The sequence below is a fragment of the Podarcis pityusensis genome, assembly GCF_964106645.2.
Source record: "Podarcis pityusensis genome assembly, chromosome: 15".
Lineage (NCBI taxonomy): Eukaryota > Metazoa > Chordata > Lepidosauria > Squamata > Lacertidae > Podarcis > Podarcis pityusensis.
Window position 1 is genome coordinate 16635196 of NC_138040.1, and position 17950 is coordinate 16653145.

The 17950-nt window shown below is 42.1% G+C and overlaps 1 long non-coding RNA gene across 1 annotated transcript; it reads left to right on the top strand.

Annotated features, from left to right (window-relative positions):
- Positions 1 to 14069: 14069 nt before the first annotated feature.
- On the top strand, positions 14070 to 16372 carry LOC308464406. Its single transcript, XR_013980018.1, has 2 exons — positions 14070 to 15355; positions 15454 to 16372. It is a non-coding gene; the product is annotated as an uncharacterized lncRNA (long non-coding RNA).
- The last annotated feature ends 1578 nt before the right edge of the window (positions 16373 to 17950 follow it).

A 17950-nucleotide genomic window follows, 5' to 3' on the forward strand; every position in this document is an offset into this window, starting at 1 on the left:
GCTTTCCGGCTAGCAGGGGAAAGGAGGGCGACCCACACAGGGACCTTCCTGCCCAGCACATCTCTGGCCTTTCCCTACACATCCTTCCTTAGCCTGTGCACAGGCAAGCCAGGCACCTGAAAGGGAGCATGTTCCCAGGGTTATTCCCCCCTCTGCCAGAGAGGCAGGGGCAACTGCAACTGTATTTTCCCATTCCCAATTGATTTCACCCATGCAATCCCATCTCACCCTTAGGAAAGACGCTCTCTTTGCAGAGACAATCATGAGCGCCCTTTTGGTATGTTTGGGGAAAACCTGGTGGGTACTTGGAGAAGGTTCTAATGACCCAAATTCCTTCTTTGAAATCCTGCCCTGGGGAAGCCTCATCACTCTCAGATGGGCAATGTAATGGGAGAGAGGTTGGTGGGTGAGGCTGGCATTTCCTGCAGGCACCTGGATGCTGCACACAAGTGTAGCTTTAAGACATCAGTGGCTGTGAGTGTATTGGCCGGGGGTCCTTCTGTTTATTCCCACCTTCACGTCATAGAAGGTCAGTGGGTGAACATACTAGCAGTTCTAGTGATTCTGTTCTGGCATCTGTTCTGGTCAAGTTTCTCATCTTCAGTCTACCTTGATTTCCCCAAATGCAATAGGTACGGTATGTTTATTGGACACTTAAATGTGCTTTAGTTTTTTGGGGGTTTTTAAGAAAACACACCAACCTGATTCAAAGTTGCAAAACTGCTACACAGTTACGGTGGGCTGTGACATCACTGGCACTAGCCAGTCAAGCGCTGTGCACTTCCCACAAGTCGGCAGAACAGGAGCAACTTGCTGAGGAGGCAAGATTGCAGCATTTGGGATCTTTTAGTTCAGAGCAAGGCGGAGTAGGAGGTGACATGGTGGAAGTTTATAAAATTATGCATGGCATTGAGAAAGTGGATAGAGACAAAAGGTTTACTTCTTTCGTAACACTAGAACTTGTGGGCGTGAGGCAGCGATGGCCACCAACCTTGGTGGCTTTAAAATAGGATTGGCAAACTCGATGGCTGCTGGCCTCGATGGCTATGCTCGGCCTCCACGGCCAGAGGCACGATGCCTCTGCATACCAGTTGGTGGGAATTGCATTTGGGAGAGAGCTGTGGTGCCCATGTCCACCTTGCAGGTTTTCTATGTGCATCTGGGTGGCCACTGTGAGAATAGGATGCTGGACTAGATGGCTCATTGAGCAGACCTAGCAGCCTCTTCTGATATCCTGAACTGGTTCTTACTGAGCAGCTTCACCCAGGAGAGGAAGTTGCTTGTTTGACCAGCAGAAGGAGGTGCATGGGTAATCGTGGAGACTCTCACTCAGGGCCAGATTCATTTGTTTGCAGCCTCCTGAGCCTTTGAGCAGGGAGTTGGTGAGGCACCTTCTCCACATTCATTTGCCTCCAAAAGTTATTCTGCATTCAGCTGGAACTCCAGTTCTTCTTTAGCAGTGCACACAATGTTTTTGTAAAGCAATAATCTCCGAGGCTCTTTTGGCTGGGCTGGGCTCACTGCCTGCCATGTTTGTGACATGGCTGGACTCCAGATCACAACACTGCTCTGGACGGAGGAGTCATTAGGCAAAAATAGCCGCCTTTGATTATATGAAGCTGTGGCTTGAAACGTTTTCTGCCAGAGGTCCAGAAGGGAAAATCCAGCACATCCCAAGAGACTGTGAGATCATTTCAATTAAGTGTAATCAAGGCAATTAGTCTCCGTCCCACCCCCAATAATATGTATATTCAGTTGCTGTGAACTGACGTCCGCTCTTGGGCTGTTTGCAAGGGTGCTGGCAGAACATTATTTATTATTTTAAAAGCCACCATTCTTAGTCGGCGGAGCAACATGGAGCAAAAGGCAGCCTGAAGGCAGTGTTGGCAATTGAGAGGTCCTTGCAAGGGCTGCTCAGATGGTTTGAGGTGGGGAAGGATAGGAGCTTATGGCAGATCCTGCCCATGCCAGCCCCATTTTCATCCTATGCTGACCTGTGCAGTTGGAAGATGAAGCCTTGTGACCCGTCGGAGGAGTTGGGTTACATCCAGCTGATGCTTCTTTCAAGGGCCCCCATTGTAAACATGCAGAGCAGAAGGCAGGAGCAGGACCTGAAAGGACACTCTGGAAATGACTCATCCCTCTGCTTGCATTTTCTAGGAGTGTTTACTCACCCTCCTCTCCCAGTCCCAGGCTACTAGCCGGGATGACTATGCTCTGCCTCCACAGAGGCAGCAATGCTTCTGAATACCAGTTTCTGGAAACCACAGGAAAGGGGAGAGCTGTTAAGGCAGGCATAGGCAAACTTGGCCCTCCAGATGTTTTGGGACTACAACTCCCATCATCCCTAGATAACAGGACCAGTGGTCAGGGATGATGGGAGCTGTAGTCCCAAAACATCTGGAGGGCCGAGTTTGCCTATGCCTGTGTTGTTGTTGTTTTTAAAAAAATATTAGGTAATTCAACAAAACATATTATCTTAAAACATATCATCCTTAATTTCCCCCCCTCCCTCCCATAAACAACCTGCCCTCCCCACCCCACCCCCGACTTCCCTCAGTTCCAATCTCTGGTTTCTCTATAAATGCTATTCTCTGCATGTTACAGAATTGTATAAGTCCTTAATTTATCTAACTAATTATTATCAATAAAAAGTTTGTGAGTGTTTATTCAAAACCTGCCAAGGAATCCAATTCACTTTGTTGTGTCTTTAGGTACTTTGTAAAAGGTTCCCATTCCTCTTTAAAGTCACAGTTATCCTTGTCCCGTAGTTTATGTGTCAATTTTGCCAGTTCTGCATAGTCCATCAGTTTCTCTTGCCATGAATCTTTAGTCGGGATTTCCTCAGTCTTCCATCCTTGTGCTATTAAGACTCTTGCCGCTGTTGTCACATACATAAAGATGTTTTTCAACTTCCTTGGCAGGTCTTTTCCTACAATCCCTAACAGAAATGCTTCAGGTTTTTTAACAAATGTTAGTTGGAACATTTTCTTCAATTCATTGTATATCATTTCCCAAAATTTCTTAATTTCATTACAATCCCACCACATATGATAAAATGTCTCCTCCTTTTTCTTACACTTCCAACATGCCTATGCCTGTGTTAAGTCATCTGATTGGCCGCTGTGAGAACAGGATGCTGGACTAAAAGGGCCATTCTCCTGATCCAGCAGGCTCTTCTGGTGTTCTTATCTAAGGAAACCCCTGAAACAAAATCACGAGCCCCTGTGGGCACAGCTGCACTCAAATCTCCTCCAAGAAAAAGAAATGTCACCATGGTAGAACTGTCTTCAGCTGCTGAGTAGCCTGATTTCCAATAACCTTTGGCTCTTCAAAGCATCTCTTGAGCAGGGCAGCCAGACCGATTATCCTACTGCTGCCAAGAGATGATGATTTCTGCATCAACGGGCATCGTAAGAACAACCATTCAGCTTGAGCAGACCATAGAGATGGGCGGCGTCATGTCCTGCGTCCTGTTCTCACACTGGACACCCTGAAGCCCCACATTTGGAAGTAGGTCTGGGAGGGACTGACATCCCCACAAACATCCCCAAGGCCTGCTGGCGGTGGCTGTGCAGATTACAGGCTGGAGGAAGTTGGATTAAGTCCAAGGACTTGGTGGGATCAGGCCCTGGGCAGGAATTGGGCTCCACTGTGCTGGAGGATCCTTCTGCAGCAAGCAGTTTTCCTCCACCCAGAAAGGAAAAAAATAAATCACTGCATGTAAAAGGACCCCGAGGTCCAGAGATTTCGTGCACATTCTGCACCCACATTTCAATGTTTTATGCACCACTGCAGGGGGGGGAGATAAATTTGCATTTCCAAATGGAAAACAATCCTATTGACATTTAAGCATTGCCTCCTTGCGACATAAACAACTGAAATTTAATGTCGCCAAAGTTCATGGGAATTACTCTTCCAATATGATCCGAATTGCCCTTTGAACAGTGGTGGTGAAAGCGCTTTGTTAAGTTAATTGATGTCGCTTTGCCTACAGCCTTTGAAGGGCAAAATGACCATTACTCCTTGGTGAGAGGCTTTCGGTTTTTTGCACCCTCCAAATGTAAACAGGGGGAAAGCTGCCTCTCAGGAACCCAGCAATGGCTCCCTCCAGGCGAAACGCAGAGGGACCCTTCAGAAAACCCAAATATAGATCCTGCCTTCCAAGCCCTTGCAGAGGAAGGAAGGAAGGCGGAAGGAGACTGAGGAGAGCCAGAATAGCATCAAACAGATTCTCACACCAGGGCCGCAAAACTGATCCACGATCATCCCGAGAATGCTATGAGGCCTCCTGAGGATTTTAGCACTGGGCTAAAGCACATCCTAAGTCCATTTTCTGGACATTGGTTCCAAAATATTGCCCTTTTTAGAGCGGGGGGGGGGATGCATGTTGAACCTATGGACACCCTCCTCCCTCTGGACTACATAAGCTTTTCCAATGCATAGCTAAACTACGGAACTCCCTCCCACAAGAGGCAGTGATGGCCACCAACTTGGATGGCTTTAAAAGAGGATGAGACAAATTTGTGGAGGAGGAAAGGGCTATTGATGGCTACTAGCCAAGATGGCTCTGCTCTGCCTCCATGGTCAGAGGCAGCAATGCATCCGAATACCAGTTGCTGGAAGCCACAGGAGAAGAGATTTGCTGATGTACTCAAATCCTGCTTTTGGCTAAAAGGATGCTGGACTAAATGGGCCATTGGCCTGCTCTGGCAGGGCTCTTTTTATAGCCCAAGTTGCTTAGAATGTGGTGCTGATAATGCCAAGGTTGCAGGTTTGATCCCTGTATGGGACAGCTGCATATACATGCCTTGCAGTGGGTTGGACTAGATGATCCTCAGAGTCACTTCCGACTCTACGATTCAATAAGTCAATGTTCTTGTGACCCTTAGGGGTAGCAGGCCAGCCCCTCTCTCACTCCATATGCCCCCAGCCTCCCCCCTTAAGAGGAAGCAGGGATTTCCTTGGGGGTCAGAAGTGGTGTGGGGGGTGGTGTCAAGGGAATTGGAGTCCAGGTTTGCCACATGGCACAGACAATTTAGTTGCCTGGGGCATGGAGCCTTTGCTGGCCTGGACACAAACCCTCTGCTTCTAAATCGGATGTGTATTTCTTGCCCCCCTCCAGCCACAAAACCAAAGAGGAAAGTGTCCCTGTCACCTGATACTCCCCTGAGTCCTTTCTCAGCCACTGGCAAGAAGACTCTCCCCTACTTTGCTTGTAAATTATGGCAGAAATTTCTCCCCTGGAGGGCAAACCTGGATGGGGGGGGATGTCAATAGGTGCCTTTGGGCACTGGGGCTTGATAGATGGAGCCCACAAGGAGACCCTCCCTCTCTCTCTGGCTTCCTTCACTCCCATGCCAGCTCCGCTCGATGACAGGGGCCCAGCACTCCAGCAGTCTCATCCTTCCAGAAGTCAATATTTACTGGGGGTTGCCATGTGCAACACCAAAAGGTTAAAGTTAGCCCGTCCTGCAAGCGGAGGAGGGAAGGGCATTCTGGCTGGCAGGCCAGTCTCTGAGACAGCCTAACCTATACAGGAGAGCTCTGCATTCAACTTCTACTTAGAAGCCTGGGGCAGATGCCAGCAGAGGATGGTACTGTAGCAGGAACCCCCCCACCCCAATCATTCTGCTTGTACAAACTTCATACACACACACACTCACACACTACATACGCCACATTTCTGTTATAAATTCATAGAAAATCAACCATACATTGGATTTGCACTGTTCCATTTTTATTTTACTCCATATGACAAGAACTAAGAAAAGGGGAGGGGGGTTTGACCCTGGTCAGCCAAAATCCCTTCACTGTCTCAGCACATCTGCAGGAGCCCTGCCCAGATGATCCCAGACAGAAGACAATCAAAATCACAAAGAACCTGCATATGGGAGTGGATTCAGCATGGACTGAAACAAAGGACAATGATCAGATCTTCCCTCAGGGGGCAGGAAACTGCAAACTCCCTTTTGTCTCCTGGAAGTGACTCGAGGGGTAGGGGGGAAGGGAGGAACCAGCCAGGTGACAAGACACTCAGGTTACCACCAACTCCTCCCTCAACCCCTCCTTTCTGTAATGTATGCATGATGTTACCACCACAACTCCACCCTCAACCCCTCCTGTCTGTAATGTATGCATGATGTTTCTGGGGGTGGGCTTGATCTAGAGGAGGGGAATTTCAAAAGTTTTTATAAGACCTGGCACACCATTTTTCTGGGTCCTTCCTCTCACCTGCGAGTGAGGGGAGCACCCTGTCGCGACAGTCTTTCTTCAATAAAGACCAGGCCTACAGGCTGCTGATTTGCTTCAATTTGCTCTGGTTGGTGTTTTATTTTTGTCCAAGGGAGCCCTCAGATTTTTCCTGCAACAGTTGGCAACCACGAAGGGACACTTGGTTCTCCTGCAAAGGTGAGAGGGGAGATAGAGGGGATCAGGCGCCACTGGGCAACCTTAGCCCAGGGATCCTTCTTCCTCTCCCTGCCTCCTCTTTGCGGGCGGTAATCAATCGTCACCAAAAGCCCAACCAGGGGAAGCAAAGGCAAGGTCAAGCCGGCTAAGGGGAAAGGATCCCGGGATCCACGGGGGACATCTTCGAACGTGAGTATGGTTTGAAGTAAATACATTGGGAGGGGGGTGGAAAGTAACGTCCCCACGACAGCCAGACTTTCCTTCTTTCGTTTCTGACGCAGCCCCTCGGAGTCGGCCGGGTGCGCTTTAACTTTGCCCTTTTCTCACCCGATTCTCCCCTTCGGAGGGTGGCCAGGGAGATCGTGGAACTTTACTGTCTGGCGCTTACCTCTCGGAGTCGTCTGGGTACGCCAAAGCCTTTCTCTTCTCTCCCCTCAATTTCTTACGCGGAGTGCAGCCGGGGAAATTGTGGAACTTTACTTTTTTCCGGCGCTACCCCTCGGAGTCGTCCGGGTACGCCTTAATCTACCTATCCCTTTTCTCCCCCGTTTTCCGTCTTGGAATTGAGTCCGGGAAAGCGTGGCTCTTTTACTGTTTCTCTGATGTCTTCCCTCGGAGTCGTCCGGTGGCATCTTTTCAAAAGTATTTTAACACAAGGTCATTTGCTTCCTTTCAAACCTTGGTTGTTTTCTTGGACCCCGATCTGGCACTGCATTGCGCAGGCGTTCAGTAGGGGATTCCGAACTTAGTCTCAAAGGCTAGGCAGGAGGCTGTTGTGGGTGGTAGAGGGGGTTTAGTCTTGTAAACAGCGCTGAGGTAAAGGAATTCCGGGCAGAGAGACCCGTGGTTTGAGTTTTCGGGCAGAGGGACCCGTGGTTTTGAGTTTCAGGTTCAGGTTTGAGATCTCCAGAAATTAATTCGTGGTTTATAGATAAGTAGGAATTGTGTTAGTCAAGGGTACTTTGAGTACTGAAAGGATCTTTTATCTGTCCCCCCTTTCTTTCCCATTGCCCCTCCTCCCTTGTGTGTGTGTTTCCACTCTTTCTGTCTTTAGTGTACGTCGTTAACGAAAAAAGCCCAATAATGACATATGAGAGAATGGGAGCTCACTAAAACACCCTAGCTGGACTCCTCCTGGCAACAAAGCTTCCATGAAGCCTTTTTGCCCCAGAGAGGATTCTAATATGCCCCTCCAGCTTGTCATCTCCAATTGGAAAAAAAAATAAAAATAAAGGGGCAAAATGGTCTTTCAAGTACAAAGTATGAGACCGTTGTAACTTTTAGTGGGTGGCTTAGGCTCACCACCTGGAACCCAGGGCACAGCAGCCACCTCAGGGATCCTTCAACAAAATCAGGGTGTGAACCCTTAGGGAGAGCTGAAAACATCAAATTTGTGTTGTTAAACTATAACCTAAAGCTAGAACATGAAACCGTAAACTTAATGGTGCTCAGAAGGCAGTAGATATAATAACAGCCCAGCCTGAGAGCCCACGCATTATAGAGATCTTAGTTATTAAAAATAATAATAATAAATGAATAAGAGATGTACTCAAAGATTTAGAAATATTTCAAGGGTTTGTATTTACATTGGCCTCGGCATCCACAGACTGTTCTTAAAATGCACATAGTTTTAAATTGCAAACTTGCTTCAAAATTTTTAAAAACTAAGGAAGCCATGTTGGGCCTTGCCAATCTTAAACAAAACAAAATGGAGAATGAAGTGTGCAAATGTTTATTATTTGAGAAAAGCTCTAAAAGAGAGTTTTCCTCCCATGTGGTAAAATCCTGTATACATGCTACCTGTGTTCTGAAAGGAGGATTACCCCACCTCCTTCCTCTAATTTAAGAGAGGAGGGTGATTTTAAGTCTAGTGGTAAATGATGTTTTCTTGTAACTTTTGAGTTTGTGAGTCTACATCCGTTTTCCAGTCTTTTGTTCCAGTATTTTGAAATGTACTGTGAAAAAAAACAACAACTAATGTTTCTGCTGCAAAAGCCTAGTTGAGCCAACTGCTCTCTCAAGCTAAAATGCAGTGTATGTATTTCATTAAGCACATGCCTATGAAAGTGTGGTGTTCTTTCTAAGAAAATTGTTATTAAATGTAGAGGCTTCCATGGCCAGCAAAATTCTATGAGTCCAGTCCAAATATCAGTCTCTATAAGACTTCCTGGCTTCTTTCTTAGAAGATGCCCCCCCTGTTTCATTCTGTCTCTTTCAGGTTTTTCCCCTCTCTCTCTTTCTTCTCCTTCTTACTTCTGTGCCAAGTGCATTTACTCCTGAGTAAGCTTCCTTTAAAGGAAACTGCAAGGGGGGGCTTACTATTCCCCTGCAAGTTCAGGAAAAATTGTTCACTTTTGTATTCCTTTTAAATCAAATCTATGGCTGTTTTAATTATTTGTGAGTGGTTATATCAATTGAATTAACTTTGCTTTATAAGAGATCCTCTCCCTATCTTAGGAAAAATGTTCACTTCAATCTTCCTTTAAAGATAATTTCTCTAAGAACTTGCATTCTTTAGTCTAAGGAAGCAAACTCACTCACACTATCTCAAGATCTGCAAAAAGGGTTCTGTGTAAAGTTGGGTACTTTTATTTTCCTCTTCCTTAGTACATGATAGGAGCATAGATGTTTCCTTTCCCAGTTGTAAATCTGTACTTAAATGTGTATGTCTCTTTGATAGTACAAATCCTGCTGTGAAATCTTGCTGTGAACTCTATATTTTGGAGGGTTGGACTAGATGACCCCAAGGTCTCTTTCAACTCTCCCAATTTGTGGCTGTGTGGAAGGAACATGTGTCTGCAAGCATTGGAGGGTAATTCCTAAATTCTGGTGTGCTGATGGAGTTGATACGAAAACTAGTAAGAAGGAGGTGGATAGAATTAGAGTAGAAGTTAAAGAGATAGAAAGAGTGCAGGAAGAGTTGTTGGACAATATGGCTATGACGCAAATGAGACAAAATCAAACCAACCTAAAACTGAGGGGTGTACCAGAGACCCCAAATGAGAATATTAGATCTAAAATGATAAAAGAGCTGGCAACTTGGTTAAATAAGAGCGAGGAGGAGATAAACTGTCATTTAGTAAATGTTTTTCGAATAAGACCAAAATTAGACAGAACCAGAAAGAAAAAGCTGCCAGGTGATGTAATTGTCATGTTCAACACTTTGGAAATAAGAAATGAAATACTGCAACAGAACCACATAAAAAGGTTATATATTGGAGGAAGCCCAATTATTATCTTTAGAGAAATTCCTTCGAGATTTCTTCGAAGGAGAGAGCCATACAAAAAATTAACAAACCAATTGAAGAAGAATGAGATATTGTATAGATGGGAGTTTCCCGAAGGCGTTTCATTCTACTTTAAGGAAAAAAGGTTTAAATTAAGCACCAGTATTGAACTCCAAAAATTTGCGAGGAGATACGAGAAGGACCTGGGAAAAGTTGAAGGGGAGGTGGAAAGGGAGGAACGACAGAGAGACGAGGAGGGTGAAGGGAGTGAAGAAGAAGAAAAAGAGGAGAGCTTAACAGGAGAAGGAGAAGAACAAGAGGAGGAAAGCAAGGAACAGTAGTCTCTATTTAATCTAGTTAAATTAGCTAGAATAGTTTAATAGATGGCTTTAAAAACAATAAGCTGGAATGTAAACGGTTTGAATAATAAAAATAAGAGGAACCAGATTGCACATGTATTGTTGAAAAAGAATTGGGATTTAATTTGTCTTCAAGAAACGCATGTTATAGGAAAACACAAGAGAGTATTAAGTAATAAGAGATTGGGACTGGACTTTGTGACCTCCGACAAGGTTAAGAAAAGAGGGGTAGTAATTTATATAAAGGAAAAATATGACCCGCAATTACTGTACAAAGATGAACATGGGAGAATAGTGGTGGTACAGATGGTGTTTCATGGAGAAAAAATAGTTGTGGTTGGAATATACGCCCCGAATGAGAAAAAATCAGCTTTCTTTTTGGAATTAGATAATATACTAATGGAATGGATGGACCAGAAAATGATATTGATGGGAGATTTTAATGGGGTGGTGACGCCGAATATGGATAGATTAACAAAAAGACAAGATGGGAAAGAAGGTAAACTACCACGATCTTTCTTCGACATGGTAAATAATTTGGGATTGACGGATGTCTGGAGGTTTAAAAACCCTACTGCAAAACAATTCACTTTTTTTTCAAATCCGAATCAGAGCTGGGGGAGGATAGACAGTATTTGGGTCTCGAGGGAATTGGTACAGAATTTAATTAAGTCTGAAATTTGGCCCCGAACTTTATCTGATCATAGTGCGGTTTCCATGGAGTTAAAAGGTAGAGAGGTTAAAACAGCCAGATGGAGAATGAATGAATATTTATTTAATGATCAAAGGATAGTAAATAAGGCTATAGAAACAATTGAAGAATACTTTAGGTGGAATTTAAATGGAGAAACTTCCATAGAGACGGTGTGGGACGCAGGAAAAGCGGTCATGAGGGGTTTTTTGATTCAGAAAAATACCCAATTAAGAAAAGAAAAAGAAAAAAAGAAAGAGCAGATTTTAACACAGATTATGGAAAATGAAAGAAAATTAACTGTTAACCCTAGTGAAGAAAGTTTAAAACAGAACTTAAAAATACTACAAGCTAAATTTGCTACAATAATTAACCAAGAGATAGAGTGGAAAATTAAGAGGATGAATCAAAAGAACTTTGAGTCCGCAAATAAGATAGGGAAATATCTAGCGTGGCAGTTGAGAGAAAGGAAGAAGTTGAGTACGATCAGTAAAATAAAAGAAGGAGATATGATTATGGAAGAACCAAAAGAAATAAAAAGAATATTCCAAAGATATTATAAGGATTTGTACAAAAGAGGAGAGGAAACAGAACAAGAAATAGATCAATTTCTGCAAAAACACCATCTGGAACAAATTGTAGAAGATGAAAGAGCAGCACTAGAGGAGAAAATAACACAGGAAGAGATAAAAAAGGCTATTAAAAAGATGAAAGCTGAGAAGGCGCCGGGACCGGACGGCCTTCCGGCCAAATATTATAAAATATTAATTAACCAAATATCACCAGTGCTGGGAGAGGTTATGAACAATATATTGAGAGAAGGAAAGATACCTAATACCTGGAAGGAAGCCTATGTTATATTGATCCCTAAAAAAGATGTGGACACTATGGAAGTAAAGAACTATAGGCCAATCTCATTATTAAATAATGATTATAAGCTATTTGCAGACATAATGGCGGAAAGATTAAAGAAGGTCTTGATTAATAAAATTCATGGTGATCAAACAGGATTTCTCCCAGGGAGACAATTACGGGATAATGTAAGGAATTTGATTGACATTATTGAATACCTGGACATGAAAATAGACAGAAAAGCCGCACTGGTTTTCATAGACGCCGAAAAGGCATTTGACAATGTTTCCTGGAACTTCCTAAAGAAGGTTTTGGAAAGGATGGGAATTGGCGAAAAATTTAGAAGAGGCATAGAAGCAATATACAAAGAACAGAAAGCAAAGCTGGTGATAAATAATAATACAACAGAATATTTTAACATTTATAAAGGGACCAGACAAGGTTGCCCCCTGTCCCCCTTATTATTTATTGTAATTTTGGAAGTACTTAATAAGAGACTGAGGGAGGCAACAGAAGTGAAAGGAATTAGAGTAGGAAAGAAGGAATTCAAAATTAAAGCCTTTGCCGACGATATTGTTCTGACTTTGGAAGATCCACAAGATAGTGTAAAAGAAGCATTACAAAAAATTGAGGAATTTGGAGAGGTGGCAGGTTTTAAGGTAAACAAGAATAAAACTAAAATGCTGGTTAAAAATCTAACTAAGGAAGAAACGAAAGATCTAGAACAAAAAGTGGAAATCATGGTGGTGAAAAAAGTGAAATATTTGGGAGTGTGGATCACGGCAAAAAACATAAACCTATATAAAGATAATTACGAAGTTACATGGAAAAAAATAAAGAAAGATCTGGAAATATGGGGGAGGATGAAATTCTCCTTTTTAGGGAAGATAGCAGTGGTTAAAATGAACGTTTTGCCGAGGATGTTGTTTTTATTTCAAACTCTTCCAGTTATTAAAGGTTTAAAACAATGTAAAGAATGGCAGAGAACCCTGATGAAATTCATCTGGCAGGGGAAAAGACCAAGGATTAAACTGAAAATACTAACTGATAAAAAGGAAAGAGGAGGTTTTGCTCTCCCAGATCTGAGCCTATATTATGAAGCAGCGTGCCTACTTTGGCTAAAAGATTGGATAAAATTGGAGAACAGAGACCTACTAGATTTAGAAGGTTTCAATAATCGGTATGGGTGGCACGCATATCTCTGGTACGAGAAGGTGAAAGTCCACAGGGCCTTCTTAAACCATATTTTCAGGGGACCAATATATCAGGTCTGGGAAAGAAATAAGAACCTTCTCGAAAGAAAAACACCATGGTGGATTTCACCAGTAGAGGTCTTAACAATAAAAAAAAACAACATGGAAGGGAAGACAGCCACCTACGAAGATTTGGTAAGAAAATCAGAACAAGGGCTTAAACTTAAACCGTATGAGGAAATAAAGGATCAATTCACCGGTTGGCTACAATATCATCAGGTGAATGATATGTTAAAACAAGATAAAAGAAAAATGGGCTTCGAGGACAAGAAATCAAAATTCAATATAGAAATAATAGAAGGCAAAAACAAAACATTGTCTAAATTATATGACATATTACTGGAATGGCATACAAAAGACGAGGAAGTCAAAGAGGCAATGATTAAATGGGCAATTGACTTCGGTTATAACATCGAGTTTGAAAAGTGGTTGAAATTGTGGAATAGAGATATTAAATTTACGGCCTGTACGAGTTTGAGAGAAAATGTTTGGAAAATGCTCTATAGATGGTATCTTACGCCGGCAAAATTGGCTAAAATCTATAGATCAGAAAATAAGACATGCTGGAAATGTGGTGAAGTGGAGGGAGACCTCTACCATATGTGGTGGCAATGCAACAAGGTGAAGGTTTTTTGGGAAGCAATTTATAATGAACTTAAAAAAGTTTTTAAATATACTTTTCCCAAGAGACCTGAGGCCTTTTTGCTGGGAATAATGGGTAAGGAAATAAAAAATGAAGATAAAAAAATATTTCTCTATGCCACCACAGCCGCAAGAATTATGCTGGCACAAAACTGGAAAATAGAAACTATTCCTAACATAAGTGACTGGCAGGTCAAAATGATCAACTATGCCGAGCTAGATAGATTAACAGGCAGAATACGAGACCAAGACGACCAGAAATTTCAAAAAAATTGGAGTAAATTTTGGAATTATATTGGAACGGATATATAGGAGGAACTGGCGGTATTAGAAAAACTTTATCAGCTAATAACTATAAACTTTAATAAACTAATTACGCAATCCGAGATTTATTTGATACTTACCAAAAGGGTGAAGGGAAGTCAAAGGCTAAGGAGAGCCTAATGGTTATATTATTATTTTTTGTATGATTGTATGTTTCCTTTTTGTATAGTATGAAAATAGGATGAATAATTTATGTTAAAATGATTATTTTTGTATTTGTTAGTTCTTTTTTCTTTTTCTTTTTTCTTTTTTTGTACAAATTCTGAATAAAAATTTACTTGCTAAAAAAAAGAAAAAAGAAAATCAGCCTAGCTTTGCTCTTTAGTTTTAAAAGGTGAGAGGTGAAGCTGTGATGTTTTGAAGCACAACGGGTAATATCAAACATTTGAGTGATTACACTGTTTATCATTGGGGGGGGGGATCAGACTTCAGAGTCAATTCAAAGTTTAAGCACATACAAATACATATGGGGGCCTTGACCAATCCTGTAAATAAAGGGCAGAAAAAAAATTTTTGTCTGCAAATGGTGAGGCTGAAATGACTGAGAATATTTATAATAATAATAATAATAATAATAATAATAATATCCTATGATTTGTGACTCTCTGGCCATTTTCCCCATATATAAGGGCGTGGCATTGTTCTGCGAATAGCCAGAGGGATATTAGCCCTTTCCTGTACATAAAGGAAGCAGTCCTTTGCTTGGGCTGCAATTGCTAGCTTTGGTGAATACTTGAATTGCTGAGTTTCTCCTTTTGTTTTAAAACCTAACCCTATTTTTAAAATCTACTCCTTACCCTTTCCTTCCCTTATTCAAATTCTAATTTAGCCAAAAGATGCAACATTTTCAATAGTATAAAAGGTTTGCTGAGACATGAACTCTGCACATACACAGAGGCTAGATCAGTCAAAAAAGAGAGAGAGAGAGAGAGAGAGAGAGAGAGAGAGGAAAGGGGGGAACTGTAGGGTGTAGAGAGGAGGTTTCCACAAGACCTGGGCTGCAGGGAGGAACTTATTCAAATTTCCTTATGTAAAAAAACTTAGAACCATTGAGGGAAATCACCCTTAATGTGTCTTTGCTCCAGGGGCTACGTAAGACAAAAGGGTAAAAAAAAAAAAAAAACTAGCCCATCAAAAGTCAAGAGCTTTCCAGGTTCCAAATCTTAACATGCCAAAATTCTTTTCACAGGTAAATATCAAAGCATTCCCCCCCTCAATGGAATTTAAATCACAGACTTTGTTTGTGTGCATCTTAGGAACAGCATTTTCTGACAGGCTTCTCACATGAAATAATTTTCCCTTTTAACAGGATATGTGAACCCCAATAACAAAGTGTTTGTCCTTTTTTTCCTCCCACAGCAACTTTCTTTCTGATCTGTGAAACAAGTCTGAATCCCTGCTATATTAGTGACCTCCATCTCTTTGTGGCTTTGACACTTTTAAAGTTACAAATAATCTGTTTTCATGTATTTAATCTGTTTTTCCATGATGTCTATGAAGTTAATCGAAGCACAACCAAACATTGTTTGTGAAATGGTACTTGTTTACCTTTGCCTGAGCATCTCTTATTAATTCTGTCATTTTGGCTAGTTCAAGGTACTTGCACAATTTTAAATTGCCATTCATTTTTCTTGGTATTAAGTCATTTCCCAGCATTTTGCTATTAACATTCTAGCCGATGTTGTCACATCAAGAAACACTCTTTTATTTTCATTGTTACTTCAGATTACTTAAAATTGTGTGTCTTAGCATTTATTTATTTTTCGTTCCTCATAAGTCATTGTGTGTGTGTGTGTTTCATTATTTTAACCTTGTATTTTTTTTTTCAGTTCTCTTTCTCTCCAAAGTGAAGGAAAGCAAACGAACTTAGCAGATAATAACAGTAATTATATGGAAATGTGATAATAATATTAAAATGAGTAAAATGCTTAACATGCTAAGATTTTATTATTTGCAGCTGATAACTCAAGGAGATTATCTTGGGGAGGGGCCTTTTGCCCCTTCTTTTCCTAACTCTTGTCTTTTAAGTCTCCAAACCCCTGCCCCTTACAGGATGTCACTTCTACAGATGTGTTGCTACAGACCTATGATGAAAAAGCCACCGGCTGCACCAACAACAGACACCAACAGACACCAAAGGATATAAACTGACGGGGGAGTGGGGCTGACAAAGGGGGGTGGAGTTGAATTGCAAGGACATTTTCTCATTTTTGAACCTTAAAGACTGTGCTCCAGGATTGAGAAGATCACAATTATCTCAAGATATGCAACTGATATTTAATTAGTTTGTTTTGTATTATGTGTTATTACGTAGGAATGTTGAAATGTGTCTGACAGTGTGTTATTTCCACAAAGGGGGGGGGGCTATTTGTGTGTGTAATTGTTTTTATGTTTAACGTCTTATTCCTTACACCCCAGTGGAAGATTCTCATACATTTTATGCGTTCTAAAAGGGGGGGACTATTTTGGGGGCTATTTTTCTGTATAATTGTTTTTATGTTTAATGTCTTATTCCTTACAACCCAGTGGAGGATTCTCATACATTTTATGCCTTTTAAGAGACCAGGCTATTATGTAGTCCAATGTTTAGAATTAGATAAATTTATAACCATATTTCGTTGTTCCACCTGGCACTATGCCAACCTTCCCTACCCATTTTAAAAATGTGCTAAAACTCGCTTTACTAAGGAGAAGCTTCTAAGATACATGAAGGTGGATATGCTTTGGTTTAGCAGGAATAATCCCTTATAGAGTTAAATTGACTTATTTGGACAAATGCCCTCTAAGAATGGTTTTGTTTTAACAGATTGGTTTGAGAAGTTGGGAACCATGGGGCAAGATAAATTCAAATTGGACTCAGTTTGAATTGGGCAAGTGTATCCAGGCTGCAATTAGCTTTTGGTCCTTAAAGTGCAAGTGAGCAACTTCCCATGACTGCAAGACCAGAGCCTATAATAATAATCCCATAGAGCGGCCAAGGCAAAGACACTTCTCTCATGACGTGCCCAAACCTGTGCCAGCTATGGTGGGTGCCATACAACATGGTTAATATGAAAGCCCTAAGTGGATTCACCAGGGATTGCCACTGCTGTGACACCATGCCAGTGTGAGACCATAGAAGAGCTACCTTGACACCTGAGAACACAAAAATGGCGGGGGACAAAGCGAACTGCATTTTTCAGTCATTAGTGGACCTTCCTGCTAAATGTAAAGCATACGCCACTATTGAGAAAATATCTCTTCCAAGGTACTAGAATGCCACAAGTAACTGAGCAACAAAATATTAATTTTGCATGATATCCTATGTCTAACTATGTGCACTGTTACACCATTATATTTCTATGCAAATATCCTTAAGAAGCATGACATCCAAGTCCCTTTCACGTTCACATGGACACACGGAGAATAGCAGGTTAATATTTACCACCTTAAATTGTGCGGAGAAAAGGATTGCAAAGTAGCCACCTTTGCAATCTTATCTCCGAAGGGGGGAACTGTAGCAGGAACCCCCCCACCCCAATCATTCTGCTTGTACAAACTTCATACACACACACACTCACACACTACATACGCCACATTTCTGTTATAAATTCATAGAAAATCAACCATACATTGGATTTGCACTGTTCCATTTTTATTTTACTCAATATGACAAGAACTAAGAAAAGGGGAGGGGGGTTTGACCCTGGTCAGCCAAAATCCCTTCACTGTCTCAGCACATCTGCAGGAGCCCTGCCCAGATGATCCCAGACAGAAGACAATCAAAATCACAAAGAACCTGCATATGGGAGTGGATTCAGCATGGACTGAAACAAAGGACAATGATCAGATCTTCCCTCAGGGGGCAGGAAACTGCAAACTCCCTTTTGTCTCCTGGAAGTGACTCGAGGGGTAGGGGGGAAGGGAGGAACCAGCCAGGTGACAAGACACTCAGGTTACCACCAACTCCTCCCTCAACCCCTCCTTTCTGTAATGTATGCATGATGTTACCACCACAACTCCACCCTCAACCCCTCCTGTCTGTAATGTATGCATGATGTTTCTGGGGGTGGGCTTGATCTAGAGGAGGGGAATTTCAAAAGTTTTTATAAGACCTGGCACACCATTTTTCTGGGTCCTTCCTCTCACCTGCGAGTGAGGGGAGCACCCTGTCGCGACAGTCTTTCTTCAATAAAGACCAGGCCTACAGGC